The sequence below is a fragment of the Rhinopithecus bieti genome, unplaced genomic scaffold (genome assembly GCF_001698545.2).
Source record: "Rhinopithecus bieti isolate Rb0 unplaced genomic scaffold, ASM169854v2 scaffold_51732, whole genome shotgun sequence".
Taxonomy (NCBI): Eukaryota; Metazoa; Chordata; class Mammalia; order Primates; family Cercopithecidae; genus Rhinopithecus; species Rhinopithecus bieti.
Genome location: NW_016821090.1, coordinates 497,929 through 515,066, shown reverse-complemented (window position 1 = coordinate 515,066; position 17,138 = coordinate 497,929). Strand labels below are relative to the sequence as shown.

At 40.6% G+C, this 17,138-nt stretch overlaps 1 long non-coding RNA gene across 3 annotated transcripts in view; it reads right to left on the bottom strand.

The window, feature by feature from the left end:
- Nucleotides 1-1,239: 1,239 nt before the first annotated feature.
- LOC108520699 (uncharacterized) overlaps nt 1,240-17,138 on the bottom strand; it is a 91,902-nt gene continuing 76,003 nt past the window's right edge. The window contains exons 6-7 of one of the 3 annotated variants that reach the window (XR_001882981.1): nt 2,148-2,747; nt 1,240-1,956 (exon numbers count right to left, since the gene is read on the bottom strand). This is a non-coding gene — a long non-coding RNA (uncharacterized LOC108520699). Of the gene's footprint in view, nt 2,748-17,138 lie in introns of all 3 variants that reach the window. The other 2 variants (XR_001882980.1, XR_001882979.1) reach the window with 2 other exon arrangements.

The window sequence follows — 17,138 nt, the reverse complement described above, 5'->3', positions numbered from 1 at the left end:
GCCAACAGTGGTCTCTATTGTTTGCCCAGCAAATTGCTGACTGTCCTTTAAAACCCAGAACAGAATTCATTCCTTCAGAAAGAGCTGATCATTCCTTCATCTGTACAACCCTGCCTATTATCCATAGGTGTTTTATATTATTATGTACTCCTAAAAATGGTGCTGCTGTACTTTTCTTTCTATGAGAAAATGTTCTTTATGTATTATTAAGGAAACTAAGCATGCGATAGTGTGTTTCTCTTTTCATGTAGAGTTATTGACAAGAATATAAATTGAGATTTTGGCTGTACTCATAGTTGATTCTGATTGGCTTTTTCTTTTTTCTTTTTTCTGAATGTCTTTACTCCTGTGGACTTTAAAGTAGTAAATGTGTATGACTCAGATAATATTTTAAGGTTTAAGAAAGCAATCTATTCACTCTTGAAAAAGGTGAATTTAATGTTGCAATGGCCACCTTTGGTGAACAATTAAAAGCAGCATTGAAAGAATGTTGATCATGAGTTAATCTCATTTGATCTGCCAAGGGATATTTTTGCTGTGAGGGCTAGGTGTCTAATGACAGTAAACTGTAGTCACAGATAAGGAGAGAGGATGGTTTTCAGTTGGAAGGAGGTGGTATCATGTGACTACTCTCTGTTGGAATGAGGAGAGAGAACTCAGCCTCACAGAGAAGGGTGAGTTTCGAAGTGCAACTAGATTCAATACAATTTCTTCATTTTTGTGTTTTTTCTTTTCAATAAAATATTTCCTAGGTGCTTAAGTGAGTATTTTCAGAAAAAGAACAAATAACCGAAGTTTTAAAATTAGGATATTCTGATCAAAGTGAGGTAACAGAATATCATCTGGGCCCCTTGTGGAATAGTCCCCTGGCATTGCCACGCATGATGGGAGCACTCCAGGGGGAAGCCCCACAGCCAGGGCCTCGTCTTCTCTGGCCATGCGCTAGTGCAGCATTTGACCTGAGTTTTTTTTCTTTTTCTTTTTTGAGATGGAGTTTTGCTCTTGTTGCCCAGGCTGGAGTGCAATGGCATGATCTTGGCTCACCGCAACCTCCACTTCCTGGGTTCAAGTGACTGGCATGCAACACCATGCCCAGCTAATTTTGTGATTTTAGTAAAGACAAGGTATCTCCATGTTGGTCAGGCTGGTCTCAAACTCCTGACCTCAGGTGATCCCACCTTGGCCTCCCAAAGTGCTGGGATTACAGATGTGAGCCACTGTGCCCGGCCTTGACCGGATTTTTAACCAGTGCTCTTAGATGTGGCTGATTAGCTCTCACATCACAGGGATGTCATCACTTTTGTCAAAACCAAAAGACAAGTGGTAGGGACAGTAGTACTTCCACAGAGTGTTAGTAGGACACAAACCTGGCTGCACCCTCCCTAGGCTCTGTGGTTCTAGTCGTCAATCCCTTATGTGCACTTGTTGGCAGGTACTTGATATACTCTGCTCTTAAGTATTTGCTTATATGTCTCCTGGATCATGAGCTCCTTGAAGGCAGGGGCTGTTGCTGAAACAATCTTTATTTCAAACTCTGCCATGTGGTCATAACAGTTAAATATTTAATCTAGTGTAAATTAATCATTTAATTTAATTTAATGTAGTGGTACCATAAACCAGGCATCATCTGGTGTCAGCATGCCTTGATTAAAGCTACAGAGTTTTGGAAGAAATAGAATTTGTGTAACTCTCAGTCTTGATGACTTGCTTTTCTCCAAGGTAACGAGATTCTTATTATGTATTTGCAAGTATAACCTGGAGAGTGGGGAGCTTTCAGATTCTCATTCTTTTCCTTTTGTGTTCTTTTGGGCTTTTGGGAAGAGTAGCACTTAGCCAGATCAGTCATTTTTCTTTCAGTGTGAAGAAACTAGTCCTCGCTGGAGGCTGACTTTGACAGAAAATCACTGCAAGTGCCTGGAATGTGGGTTCTGAGTCGGAGTCCATGAGGGTTAGTTACTAAGGAAGAAACAGTGGAGAGAGGCAAGTGTCAGGATCAGGAGGGCAAAGGTTGAGATGGGCCTGCTTTCCTAGTTCAACTGCAGTCTAGCGATGCCCAAGAACATTTGGACAGTCATCTCAGACAGGAGCCCAGTTACATTCTCTGAATTTGACCAGATTTGAGGACAAAAAAATATTTGACAAACTACCTGTTAGAAATATTTTCTGTGCTCATGTAGGCAAGGGTGACACATGCAGCATCACGTGAGTGAGGAGGCAGGTCCATGTAGTTCTGCACAGTCATTCTCAACTATTCTTCCCTATCCTGTGATGGATAGTACTCACACATGGAATACTATATCTTCCAGTAAAACTCACAGAGGCTGGAGGCTGGTGGATATTCCCTGTGGAATAGCTGTAATTCTGCTTTGTCCTCTCCTCTTCAAGGAAACATGTTGGAACCTATGGAAAATATGTCATAACAGATGGAACTTAGATGCCGGCTGAAAAGCTCCCATTTCCTTTGAAAGTAGTTTTCTCCCTAGGGCTGGAGATAACCAGACTTTGTATTTTTGTACCTGAAGTTTTGTACCTACTGAAATAGACCTTGTTGCTTTCAATGGTCCCTCTTAGTGATGTTGCTGTAGATCAAGTACCCCACTCACTGTTCTGAAAGAATGTGTCATCCATGTACAGCTCAGCAGGAACCTGGGACACAGAAACCTTGCCGTGTATAGTTAGGCAAAGTGTATCTCTTACGTATTGATTTGATTCTGCTTTATGTTTTTTCCTAGAAGCCAAGGACCTTTCTGGAAGAAAGAGAAATAGAACACAAATATCATCTCTGAAGTTTACAATAATTAACTAGAACATGTGTGATGGATTAGGAGAGTGGGAAATAAAACCAGCTACCAAGAGAGGTCAACAGGGTGCCCCAGGAGGAAACTCACCATCAGGGAGGGATCTAAATGAGTGATTTGGATGTAAGCCCAGAGCCTAGATAGTCTTAGACAAAGGCTGGATCGGGACACAATTTGTGGCTGTACTGTACCCTTTCCTGATGCAGTTCCCATTATTTTACTCTTTCCTCCTATCTTCTACTGGGAAGAGGCTGCATGTATGCAAACTCAAAGAGCTGGTATCTCAGAGCCCAGACAGTCGGGTGTTGCATCCTGTGGCTGTTGCTTTGGGGCACCCCTGGTCGAGTGTACTATTAGGAGTCAAACACTTTCATCCATTACAGAGAAACATTGAAGGATCAACGACTGTAGACAGCATATTACACAGGGTTGCTGGAGTGCCAACTGTGCAAGGGTGGCTGGGCCTTGGTTACCATGGTGATTCCTCGGGCAAGCAGAGGCCAGCTCCAGAGCTGTGGGATCACACTGGCTTACTGCTCGCTGGGTCCCAGCAGAACATGGGGCCTGCACCACCTGCCTGGAAGTGAGCAGATTAGAGATCAGCTGTCATGGGCACAGCTGGTTCTGTGCTCTCCAGACAGATGGCAGCAGCAGGGAAACACCAATGAGAGCTAATTATTCAGGAGTATAAACTACACTAGAGAGTCTTAGCGTGATCTGGATAGAAGCCCAGAATAAAATCTCACTTTTCAACCATGTGCAACCATGTGCTTGGGGACATTGTCGTCACAGTTTGAATACTGGAGGAAATATGACTGTGTTTTCATTAATGAACTAATCAGTTGATTTATTTTTTATTGTATATATTTACAGTGCACAACATGATGTGTTCATACATGTAGTGAAATTATTGCTCACCTTGGAGTACCTTTACTTTTATAGCGTGGAATACTATACATTCTTTAAAAAGAATAAAATCATGTCCTTTGCAGGAACATGGATGTAACTGGAGGCCATCATCCCAAGTTAATTAAAGTAGAAACAAAAAACCAAATGCTGCATGTTCCCACTTATAAGTCGGATCTAAACATTGGGCACTTATAGAAATAAAGACAGGAACAATAGACACTGGGGACTACTAGAAACGAGAAGAGAGGGCAAGAAGGAATGAAAAGCCACCCATTGGATACTATACTTGCTATCCAGCTGATGGGATCATTCGTACTCTTAACCTTGGCATCATGCTATATACCCATGTAACAAACCTGCATATGTACCCCTGAATCTAAAATAAAAACTGAAGTTATTTTTTAAAATGTTGAATAAAAGGATGAGAGAGAGAGAGATCATTAATTGCATGTATAGATGAGATAACTGATACTCAGAATAATTTGCCCAATATCACACAGGAAAAGCTGAACACTAAGTCTTTCTGATTATATTTTCATAATATAGTACATTATCATTATTCAAATAGTCAGGCAATGCATTAAGTGTTATAATTTATACAGAATTGTGTATTAGTTTTATGTGACAAATTTTTTTCAGTGAAGACAACTTAGTAAACATAAAACTAAATGTGATTTAATTGTATGTAAGTATTTTCATGTAAAAAGTTCTACAACTCAGAAAATAAATCTGTCCGATCATGTATTTTTATTTGATTTAGAAAATAATATGACTGGGGGGCAGGGCCAAGATGGCCAACTAGAATCAGTGTCGATCGGAGGCTGTCATAGAAAAGAACCAAAACAGTGTGCGAATCCTCCACCGGCAACCCAGGTATCCAGGTTCTGTCATCAGGACTGTCTAGGAGGCTGGCGTGACCCACGGAGAGGAAGGAAGAGCAGTCTGATGGGCGGCCTACCTGAGAGCCACACAGGACAGAGGAGACCCCAACCGCCAGCCAAGGGAGGTGGTGAGTGAGTATGGTACCCAGTCTAGTAAACTGTGCTTTTTCCATGGAACTGAGCAACCCACAGATCAGAAGATCCCACTCGTGAGCCCAAGCCACCATGGCCTAGCATCCCAACTATGGAGCCATGCAGATTCTCAACAGCCAGTCAGCTAGAATCTGCCTAATCTTGCCCAGTTCTTGAGGGGAGGGGAGGCCATCATCACAGCTGTAGCTCCCTGCTGTCTAAGCTGTCTGGGCTCCTTGGACGAGGGGCGGCAGGCAACACTGGGAATGCTAGCTGCCTGACACACTAAGCTGCCAGGGCAGGGGAAGGGCGGCAGCCATCTCTACAGCTCCAGGCCACGCTTTTCCCCTGCTGGAGCCAAGGAGGCTGGACAGTTTTGTCCCAAGAGGTGTTCCCCACAGCCTAACAAACCGGCTGTGGCAGAGTACTGAAAAAGTGCCTCTTCAGGCCTGACCTTGACCTATCCCTCCTCACTGGGTGGGGCCTCCCTGCAGGAACTCCAACAATTCCAGCCAGGGGCTCAGGGACAGAACTCTAATTTCCCTGGGCCTGAACCCATAGAAGGGGTGGCCATAGTCTCCGTGGACCAGCAGACTCAGTCTTTCCTTCTTCTAGTTCTGAGGAACTGGAGCAGCCCAGAGGAATAGGTTTCCCCACAGCAAGGCACACCCCCTCCACCAAGGGACAGCCAAAGTGCTTTGTTCAGTGGGTTCTGCATCCCATGCTACCCAACTGAGTGAGATCTTCCAACAGAGGTTGTCAGACACCTTATATGGGAGCATTTCTACCGGCATCAGATTGGTGCCCCTTGAGGTCAGAGATCCTAGAAGAAGGAGCAGGCATCCATCTTCGCAGTTCTCCAGCCTCCTTGAGTGATATCTGCAGGCACGGGAGTGAACCAGATAAATAGGGCCTGAAGTGAACCCCCAGCAAACCACAGCAGTCCTACAGAAGAGGCAGCTGACTATTGAAAAACAAACAAACAGAAAGCAACAGCAATAGCATCAAAAAAAAAGTCCCCACAAATCCTCATCGAGGGATCAACAGCCTCAGAGATCAAAACTAGACAAACTCATGCAGATGAGAAAAAAAATCAACAAAAAAAAACCACTGAAAACCCAAAAGGCCAGAGTGCCTCCTCTCCTCCAAAGGATCACAATACCTCTCCAGCAAGGGCACAGAACTGGACGGAGGATGACATGGATGAACTGACAGAAGAAACAATAAATGATGGCGAGGCCGTCGAGAAATAGGGATGCTTTTACACTGTTAGTGGGAGTGTAAATTAGTTCAACCATTGTGGAAGACAGTGTGGCAATTCTTCAGGAATCTAGAACCAGAAATTCCATTTGACCCAGCAATCCCATTACTGGGTATATACCCAAAGACTTATAAATCAGTCTACTATAAAGACACATGCACATGTATGTTTATTGCAGCACTATTCACAATAGCAAAGACATGGAACAAACCCAAATGCCCACCAATGATAGACTGGATTAAGAAAATGTGGTACATACACACCATGGAATACTATGCAGCCATAAAAACAAATGAGATCATGTCCTTTGCAGGGACATAGATGAAGCCAGAAGCCATCTTCCTCAGCAAACCAACACAAGAACAGAAAATCAAACACTACATGTTCTCACTCGTAAGTGGGAATTGAACAATGAGAACACATAGACACAGGGAGGGGAGCATCACACATCAGGGCCTGTAGGGGGAGGAGGGGAGGAAGAGCATCAGGACAAATAGCTAAGACATGTGGGGCTTAAAGCCTAGATGATGAGTTGATAGTTGCAGCAAACCACTATGGCACATGTACACCTATGTAACAAACCTGCACGTTCTGCACATGTATCCAGGAACTTAAAGTAAAATAAAAATTAAAAACAACAATAATATGATTGTAAAGATAGATCATGTGTAAAGACGGCAGGTTGCTGCAGGATACTGGTAATTTTTGAACTGGTTCCCTTCTCCCAAAAAAAAAATCTCTGTATGTGTATGTGTATGTATGTGTGTGTGTGTGTGTGTATGTATGTGTGTGTGTGTGTATGTGTGTATATATATACGTATATGCACAATATTCATTATTATAAATTTCATACAGTCAGTTCCCACAGAATGCTTCATTAATTTCTATGAAACTTATCTATAGCCAACCTTTGTTTGCAACTGATGAACAAGTTAATTGACACATTTGTTTATCTAATGTAAGACAAAAGTAAAACAATGAACACTCACGTCTTGGAGCTTCACTGTTTTGTCCATGGTGTGAGCAACTTCTCTATTGAATTGTATAATAGTGGTTGAATACTAGAAAACTATATTTTTCGTAATAACTACAGACACACAACACACTTGTAAGTTTAATCTGCTTTATCAACATTTTCTCTACCACTTCCATAAGTCTAGACAGTCAAGAAAAGATAAATTGAGCCCTGATTTGTAGCATTTGCCAATTTTTGAAATGTATATACTCCCACCAGGCCAATTTCAAGCTATCCGACTGATGTCACCAAACACAGATTTGGGAAGAGATGTGCAGTGGCATAGCATTATGTAGAACTCGCAACTTGCAACTAAGACATAAGTAACTTTAAAAGCATAAATAAATAAAACATAGTAAGTGATGAGTTCTACACATTATTACTTGAATTTTTAATAATGGCTAGTTGGTAGAGAATGTAAATCAGTTTAGTTTCTACAGTAAAGTTTCTATACTTTAGTGACATCAGATTCCAATGAAGGGGTGAGAAAAAAAGTGAAAAACAGAAGAAAGGAGAAAGAAATATTTGAGCATGTGATGTGGGCTAGGCACTTTCCTTACATGAGCTCCTTTAGAGTCCTTTCTCCAACTTATGAATGAACAAAATGAGTCCCAGCAAAGCACCTCCCCCTTCGACCACAGGATGCTGCCTCAGAAGGAGAGCCATCAGTTCCTGTTGCTTCTGGCTGCTTTTCTTTGTGTTCCGTATCCTCTGTTTAACTTAAATTACTTAAATTACTGTCTGCTTATGTTTTAGTCATAAGCCTCTGATGGAAAGCTGAGCCAGCCACCCACTAGGGAAGATAGATGGCCAGACCCTCTCTCTTCATCTCTCTGGTAGCTAGAACTTAGGCCACCCAGCAGGGTCTAATCAGACATACGTGCCCAGCACTTGGACATGGGAGCCAGGGATGGTGGAGAATTTATTGCGACTAGCATGACCAACTGTCCTGCTTTGCTAAGGACAGAGGGGGTTCTCAGGAGCCCAGACTATCAGTTTTAAAACCGGCAAAGAGTTTTGAGCACACCAGCACCAGTGGGTCACCTGCTGCTGGAGTCTGGGGGTAGCAGTTTCAGCCTCAGTGTCCAGGGTCAACAGTGGCTGTACGGGAAACTGCAGCATCTACAGTGAGGTGTTGACCACCCTAAGATCAAGTTCTGAGTCTTGATTTGGGCTGTGGTTCTGGCTGCCCTCTGTTCATGCCTATTTCCAGAAACTAGTTCTGCATCTTCCCAATTATTCTGTGAACAAACTAATAACCTTGCAAAACCTCCTTTTCTGTTTAATGTCAGCCAAGGCAAAGTTTCTGCTGCTTGCAGGGAATAGCCCTGGACTGACACCATGTTTCTCTCAGCTTTCCTTACTGTTGTTCCATCTCCCAGCAATGGCTGGCTCTAGAATTCATTCTTCTGTGCTCTGCTTGGGTGAAGGTCTCCAGGAAAATGTGCTTCTTTCTAAGGCACTGTCAGACTTATGGAAAAGATTTATTTAATATGCAAGCCAGCACTGCTGACTTCTAACCAGTTAAAGCTGATTGTTTTTTCCAGTCAGGAATTCTGGTAAAACCATATACCTCTATCCATAGTGTTAATTAATCCCTAATTGCCAGGCATGGGCTGTAGAGTTTAAGTGGGACTAGAGACCAACACTCTTACGATAAACAACACAGGTAGGAAATATACCTCAAATTTCCTGGCTGTTGATTGCTTCATAAAACTATTTTATAATGATCCAAAAGGATTAAGCAACAAATAAAGTCATAAAATAGTATACCTAAAAGTTGCACTTTGCAAAATGGGTATGTTATCCAGGCACTCGTACACTATTTTTGTACTGCTGGTCCTGTACCAGGAACATTTTCTTTTATTGTTACTTGCTTTTTAAACTTTGCTTAGCCACTTAAAGAAAATCTGCTTATGGCACAATTTGCCTCAAATCCACTCCCATTGTGAGTTGATTTTTTAAATTTTTCCAATAAAAAAATCACAATTTATGCCCCCCCCAAAAAAAATCTCCTTAAATAATAGTGAGACAAACCTTCCACGAGGCCAGGCTATGCCCTTCTCATTCAATAGGGTTAGTATTCAGGACCAAAAGAGCTAACCATCTAAGTTTCAATACAATAGAAATATAATGCCAGCCATGTGAGAAAATTTAAATTCCCTAGTAACCACATTTTTTAAAAAGTAAAAAGCAATAGGTGAAATTCATATATCATTTTGTTTAACCTAATATATTAAAAATATTGCTTCAACTTGTAATCAATATAAGGATATTAACAATATAGCTTACGTTTCTTTTCTTTAACAGACTTCAAAATTCAGTGTGTATTGAATTTCAACTAGGATGACCATATTTAAAGGGTTCAGCCCCATTTGACTTGGGGCTGCTGCCTTGAGCAGTGCAGGCCCAAGCTATAATCCCACGCAAGACAAGGGTTGTCTCCACATCCTTCTTCATGTGAGATGTGGCAAGGCTTGAAACCTCTCCAGCTCTGATGCCTTATAGTATGATTGGTGGCTGCGACAAATTATCGATGTTTCATTCGAACCCTGATGATTTTATGATCCTATGCTTTCTCTCAGCAAGCAGTCTTCTGGATTTTTTTCACTTATTATCCAGCCGTCAGGACTTTTACCTAAATTCTAGATACAATGGCTAATTGTTCTGCAATAATATTTTTTATTGTTCCTAAAAAAAGCTTGTTTTGAATATTCAAATGTGAGTTGTTTGATACCGAGATTTTTTAAATGTACCTTTGCCAAATAAAAGGGAATGAAGGAATACAGAAGCCAACTAAGATACTCTTACTGCTAGTATGTATTCTCTTGACATAGCTTTGAAAGTGCAAACCAGATAATAAAATTATGAAACATTAATGGAACCAAGCAGAAAGTCTATTTGTTTGTTTGTGTTTTTAGTAGAGATGGGGTTTTGACATGCTGGCCAGGCTGGTCTCAAACTCCTGGCCTCAAGTGATCCTCCCTCCTCGGCCTCCCAAAGTGTTAGGATTACAGGCATGAGCCACTGCACCTGGCCTATATGTTTCTAAGTCACGTTATTCACAGAAATCATTAGGCATGAATGTCCTTGTGGGCATATAGAAAAACATGGTTTCATGTCATTTCAAAAACAGAACCCAGACTACTTTTGTACAGCATTTCCTGAGACACTTTCCCCTGAAGAAGGAAATATGTTAGAGGTGCAATATTTTAGATGAGCCTTCAGAAAATAAAATGAAAAGAAGGTAGAAGAAGGAATTTATGGTTTTTTTAAAGGTGAGGAAACGTCTAAGTTATGAAATATTGCTAAGTGCATCACAACAAGGGTTGCAATGACACAAAGAAGATCCGCAGTGTCCTGCACAGGAGGCTGTGTGCTGGGAATGTACACTGTTTTACTGTTTTTCAGAGGAGGATGAATGGAAGGAGGACTTACAGGCTTCTCAGTTGTATTTGGAGCTTAGTTCTTTGACCATAACTTTACTGCCATCATTTGATAATGGGCAGACCATGAGGAATTCATGCAGTAAACTCTGCACGGATATGTTCTTGGCATTTAGAATCTCTTGATTAAGTTCCTGAATCAAAGGGTAAAGGCACTATATGTTGTCTTTGAAGAAATATGCCAACTCTTTCCTTGCTCACTGCACCACAATACTTTTCTGTACTGGGAGGAGTAGGCTCAGGGAAAAGAGGCTCTTCTCTAGCCATAGAGTTTGAACCATGATGCTTCTAAGATCGATTGAGGAATCAACAAATACTCATTCTGTCAAGTGAGGTGTAAAGGCAGGTGTGCATGAAGGCTTCAGGAAATGTTTTTCTCCCTGATAAAAAGAGGCACCAGGAAGATACAGTTTCTTTGTCTTCCTCTCCAGAAGGTTGTGTGATGGCCTGAAAATTGAAGCAACATTCAACTTTTTATAGTCATGAAAAGAAGGCCGTGAGACCATAGGGAAACGAAGCTAGAGTTCTGCCATCCGTGAGTGCTCAAGAATAACCTAGCCTGGAGCCATCCACCCTGAATCTCTTGTAATGTGGGATACAAAATTTCTCATTTTATCCCAGACTCTTGTATTGGGATTCTTCAACTTGAAGGCATCACTTGGTAATAAACACTACTGAGGCTACTCTAGATGTGATGTATCCCTACCTTCTAGGCTTCTCTATGGTTGGATCTGCCTCTAAACCCTGCCTCTAGGATTATATCTCACAGACCGTAGTCATGCAGGAAGTGTGTTAGGGCATTGGCCAACATGTATGAGGTGAAAACATCTGGCCAGCCCGAGTTAAACGTTTTCTGCTCATCAGGCTGTTGCCTGGTCCATGCAACTATGACTCTGCTTCCATTTCTTCTCTAGAACACTGGCTTCCTTTTTAGGTGGACCTCAGGTAAAATCTGGCCCTGTTGTGTGCTGCCTTGACACCTGGAGTGACAAGGTCTGCTTTCCATTGCTTTAGAAGGGGTTGTCTGATCAATCACATTAGGATAACCTCGCGGCTTTCAAAAGTGTGGATGCCTAGTCCCCTCCCAGCTCCCCACAGTCCATCAGGAAGGGTCCTGTCAGCAAGCCTCCCAGATGACTCTGAAGTGGGTTAAAGCTGAAAGCTCCGCCTACCATCTGACTGTTCTCTCACCGGGCCCGTGCATGAATGAACATAATACCAGGTTCATTGCCTCTACCTGTCTGGGTTTAGATAACATCCGCCACCTGGATCTCTTCTTGCTTCCTTGCCCTCAGCAGGTCAAACTTGGCTGAGGCTGTCATTTCATCTTAGCCTGCCCTTGGATGGCCCCATCCTTGGTAGTGTCCATTTCCTCAGTCCCATCTTTCTGTCTTAATCCTTCTCTCCAGTGCCTGTAATTAAGCTCAACTCACTTATGTCATCTCTCAGATGTCCACTGATACCGTGTCCCCATGAATGACCTCTATTAGTTAATCAAAGGAAACTCAGATTTTTTTAAAATTGGTTAAAATGAAAGTCTAAGCCATCAACTAATGTTCGGTGCATGAGCTGGGTCAGCACTGCTCAACTACCTGAAGAAATCAAGATGCCTTTTATGTCCTTCTTTATTTTGCTTTTTGTTCCCCTAAAAAAAAATCTCTTAAGAGAAGAAAAAAATATATTTTGCTTATTTTAAAAATAAAAGAATTAAAATATTCTGTGGTTTGCCTGAAGTCACACAGTACTCATTTGAGCCAAACTCCCATTGTCCAACTTGTCCAAGAGTCCTTTCAAGTAACTTTGTCAGCTGCCATTTGCCAGCATGTAGTGCAGTGATGCAATGCTCTGGTAGCAATTTGGAACAATCCAGGAAGCAATATTCTCAGTGTTCAAGGCGCGGCACTGCCCGGAGGAAATTAAACCTTGTCTACCCCAGCACATGATGCCATTGTCCTTCAGTGGGCTTTGCTGCTGCTGCAGGGGAAAAATGCAATCAGTTTCACCCATCACCGAGTTCTACAGGCTTTTGTGTGTGTGTGTGTGTGTGTGTTTTTAATTTACTAATAATAGGGCAATTAATGTAATTTTAAGAAGTTTTCTTTCCTTTAAAAGAGGTTGGCCTGTGCTCCTAATTAAAACTGCTTTTCACGCTCTGAACAAGGCATCAGATTTCGATTGGCAAAATCCCACAGGGCTTGGCCTAGAGGGTTTGTTTTTAAGGGTCTGGTGAGATTTTGAGTAAAAAGTGATTAGTGAAATTGCTCCTTATCCTAACTAGAGTCTGCAAAAGAGCGAAGAGTTCTGTAGTCACTGGTGTATTCATGACAAAGTAATTATTTTTCTACTTAGCCAGAAGGAAATGGGAGGTTTCTTTGAAGGCTTGTGATCTGCTTGTTATAATGGGAGACTGAAATCTTTAATAGCTAATGGTATTTATTTGAGTTCTTTGAACTGTCAGAGCATAAACTAGGTCACCACAGGGCCCATTTTGACTTGAGCATTCAAAACCAATATATCCTTATGGCCATTCTGAGAGTTATCATGTAAACAAGCAAAAATCTTCCATCTTCAGAAATCCTTGTTTGATGCTATATTCCACAAACTCCTACCCTCTTACTCTGCCCTCTTCAAGGTCAATGAACAGTTTTTAAGCCTTAGCTTCTTTTTCCTCCCAGCAGCATTTGACCCCGTTGACCATGCCTTTCTTGAAATCCCCTTGTTCTTTTGATTCCTTAACAATTATTCTCCCTGGTTCTCTTCAGTCCCATTGCCCCCAGTTCCAAATCCAAGTGCTTATCCAGTCAATTTTTGCTCTTCTCCAAATGTAAGCTGTCAGCCCACAGCTAAAAGAGAGATGAGGTGAGATCACAGGGATCAGGAGTTGTTTGATAAATTGTGTTTTCTTTAGTAAATCTATTCAATAGAACTCTCTCTGATTGAGCACTTGAAATGTGGCCAATGTGATTGAAGAAGTAAATTGTTAAATGTAATTTAATTTAAATTAATTGAAAAAGCCACATGTGGCAAATGACTATCATATTGGATAGTGTTTTGTAGAGTCTTGCCACATAAAATGTGGTCCATGGACCAGTGGCTTCTGCATCACCTGGGTGCTGGTTAGAAATGCCTACTCTCAGGCTCCTCCCTGGATCTACAGACTCAGAATCTGCATCTTAGCAAGATCACCAGATAATTCGTAAGCACAATAATATTTGAGAAATACTGCTTTAGAAGTTTAATTTTTAAACCACTAGAGTGGTAGACATGTGTATAGCTTCTGGATATTATTATGCCTTGAAGAAAGTGCTTTCTGTGAATTTTTACAAAGTCCTCCTTGTCACATTTATCAGATATATTGTTGATTATATCTTGATTGACATTCCTCTGGATGTCAAAATTCTAAGGTAATTGTTTCTGCAAACAGTTGAGTTTAATATACTGATCTGAGCTACATGTCATTCTTTAGTCCAGTGTATATTATTTGTTAGAAAAAACGCCAGCTCCCTTCCTGTGCTCTGAGGAAATAAATAGTATCTTTCTTTCATAACGATGTAGAATAAAGAAGATTAAAAAAATTTAAACCTCATTGTACAGCAACCTCTAAAGAGGTCACTTGCTTCTTCTACACTAAAATCAGACTGGTACCCTACGGCATGAGTGAAGATTTGCACAAAACATTTAAGGATCTAAGACTAAAAGAAGATCAGAGAAAAGTCTACATTGGACAAAATGTTTTTTCATTCATTTTATTTACTTTTAATTTTGAATTTTATGGGTATGTTGGTGCATATTTTTATGAGGTACATAAGATATTCTGATACAGGCATACAATGTGTAATAATCACATCAAAGTAATTGGGGTATTCATCACCTCAAGCATTTACCCTTTCTTTGTGTTGTAAACATTCCAATTATGCTCTTTTAGTTATTTTTAAATGTACAATAAATTACTACAGACTGTATGTGTGTACTAGATCTTATTCCATCTATCTAACTATATTTTTGCACCCATTAACAATTAACTATCCCTACTCTGCCCCCTGCCACTTCCCCACTACCCTTTCCAGCCTCTAGTAACCATCATTCTACTCTCTATTTTCATTAGTTCAATTGTTTTAAATTTTAGCTCCCACAAATGAGGACATGTGAAATTTGTCTTTATTTGCCTGGTTTATTTCACTTAACATTATGATCTCCAGTTACATCCATATTGATGAAAATAACAAGATCTCATTCTTTTTTATGGCTGAATAGTACTCCATTGTGTATATGTACCACATTTTCTTTATCCCAGATTCCTTTGAGTTGTATCCCAGAAGCACAAGTATCAAAGCAATAATAAACAACAGGGATCACATCAAGTTAAAAAAATGCACAGCAAAGGAAACAACCAACAAAGTGAAGAGACAACCCAAGAATGGGAAAAAATATTTGCAAATGGTCTGTCTGACAAGTGATTAATAACTACAATGTATAAAGGAGCTCAAGGAACTCAATAGGAAAAAAATTTTGTTAATGAACACTTAGATTGATTCCAAATTTTGGATATTGTGAATAGTACCACAATAAACATGGGGATGCAGATCGCTCTTTGATATACTGATTTTCTTTAGTTTGGGTATATGCTTAGCTGTGGGATTGCTGGATCATATGTTAGTTTTATTTTTAGTTTTTTTAAGCAACCTCCATACTGTTCTCCTGGGTGGCTATAATAATTCACATTCTCACCAACAATGTATCAGGGTTCGCATTACTCTACAACCTCACCAGCATTCATTATTGATTGTCTTTTGGATAAAAGCCATTTTAAGTGGGGTGAGATGATATCCTATTGTAGTTTAGATTTGCATTTTCTCTGGTAATCAATGATGTTGAGTACCTTTTCATGTATCTGTTTGCCATTTGTATGTCTTCTTCTGATAAATGCCATTTTTAATTGGATTATTAGATTTTATGAATTCCTTGAGAGCCTTTATGTATTCTTGTTATTAATCTCTTGTCAGACAGACAGTTTGCAAACATTTTCTCCCATTCTTTGGGTTGTCTCTTCACTTTGTTTGATTGTTTCCTTTGCTGTGCAGAATTTTTTTTTTTTTTTTTTAACTTGATGTGATCCCTCTTGACCATTATTTGATACTCGTGCTTTTGGGATATTATTCAAAAAATCTGTGCCCAAACCAATGCTCTGGAGAGTTTCCCAATATTTTACTTTAGTAGTTTCATAGTTTGAGGTCTTAGATTTAAGTCTTTAATCCATTTTGATTTTTTTTATATGTGCCAAGAGATAGTGATCTAGTTTCATTATTCTGAATATGAGTATTCTATTTTCCCAGCACCATTTATTGAAAAAACTGTACTTTCCCCAAAGTATATTCTTGGCACCTTTGTTGAAAATGAGTTCACTGTAGATGTACAGGTTTATTTATGGATTCTCTATTCTATTCCATTGGTCTATGTGTCTGTTTTAATGCTAGTACCATGCTGTTTTGGTTACCATTTCTCTGTAATATAATTTGAAATCAGGTATGTGATTCCTTCAGTTTTGTTCTTTTTGCTCAGGATGGCTTTGGCTATTTGGGGTCTTTTATAGTTCCATATAAATTTTAGGGTTTTTTTTCTGCTTCTGTGAAGAACATCATTAGTATTTTTTTTTTTTTTTTTTTGAGACAGTGTCTTGTTCTGTTACCCAGGCTGGAGTGCAATGTTGCGATCTCAGCTCACTGCAACCTCCACCTCCCGGGTTCAAGCGATTCTCCTGCCTCGGCCTCCTGAGCAGCTGGGATTACAGTGTGTACCACCATGCCTGGTTAATTTTTGTATTTTTTAGTAGAGACTGGGTTTCACCATGTTGGTCAGGCTGGCCTTGAACTGACCTCATGATCTGCCCACCTCAGCCCCCCAAAGTGCTTGGATTACAAGCGTGAGCTACTGTGCCCGACCAATGTCATCAGTATTTTGATAAGGATTGCTTCGAATTTGTAGATTGCTTCGGATATTATGGACATTTTCAAATACTAATTCTTTCAGTCCATGAACATGAAATATTTTTTCATCTTTTTGTATCCTCCTTAATATCTTGCATCAACTTTTTATAGTTGATATGGTTTGGCTATGTCCCCAACCAAATATCATCTTGAGTTGTAGTTCACATAATCCCCACAGGGACTTGGTGGGAGGTAACTGAATCACGGAGGCAGTTACCTCCATACTGTTCTCCTGAAAGTGAGTGAGTTCTCACAAGATCTGAGAGTTTTATAAGGGGATTTTCCCCTTTTGCTTGGGACTTCTCCTTGCTGCCACCACGTGAAGAAAGACGTGTTTGCTTCCCCTCCCACCATGATTGTAAGTTTCCTGAGGCCTCCCCAGCCATGCTAAGCTGTGAGTCAATGAAACCTCCTCCGTTTATAAATTCCCAGTCTCAGGTATATCTTTATTAGCATCATGAGAATAGACTAATATAATAAATTGGTACTGCAGAGAGTGGGGTGCTCCTATAAAGATAACCAAAAACGTGGAAATGACTTTGGAACTGGGTAATAGGCAGAGATTGGAGCAGTTTGGAGGACTCAGAAGAAGTCAGGAAAATGTGGGAAAGTTTGGAACTTCCTAGAGACTTGGAGGACTCAAAAGACAGGGAGACGTGGGAAAGGTTGGAACTTCCTAGAGACTTGTTGAATGGCTTTGACCAAAATGCTG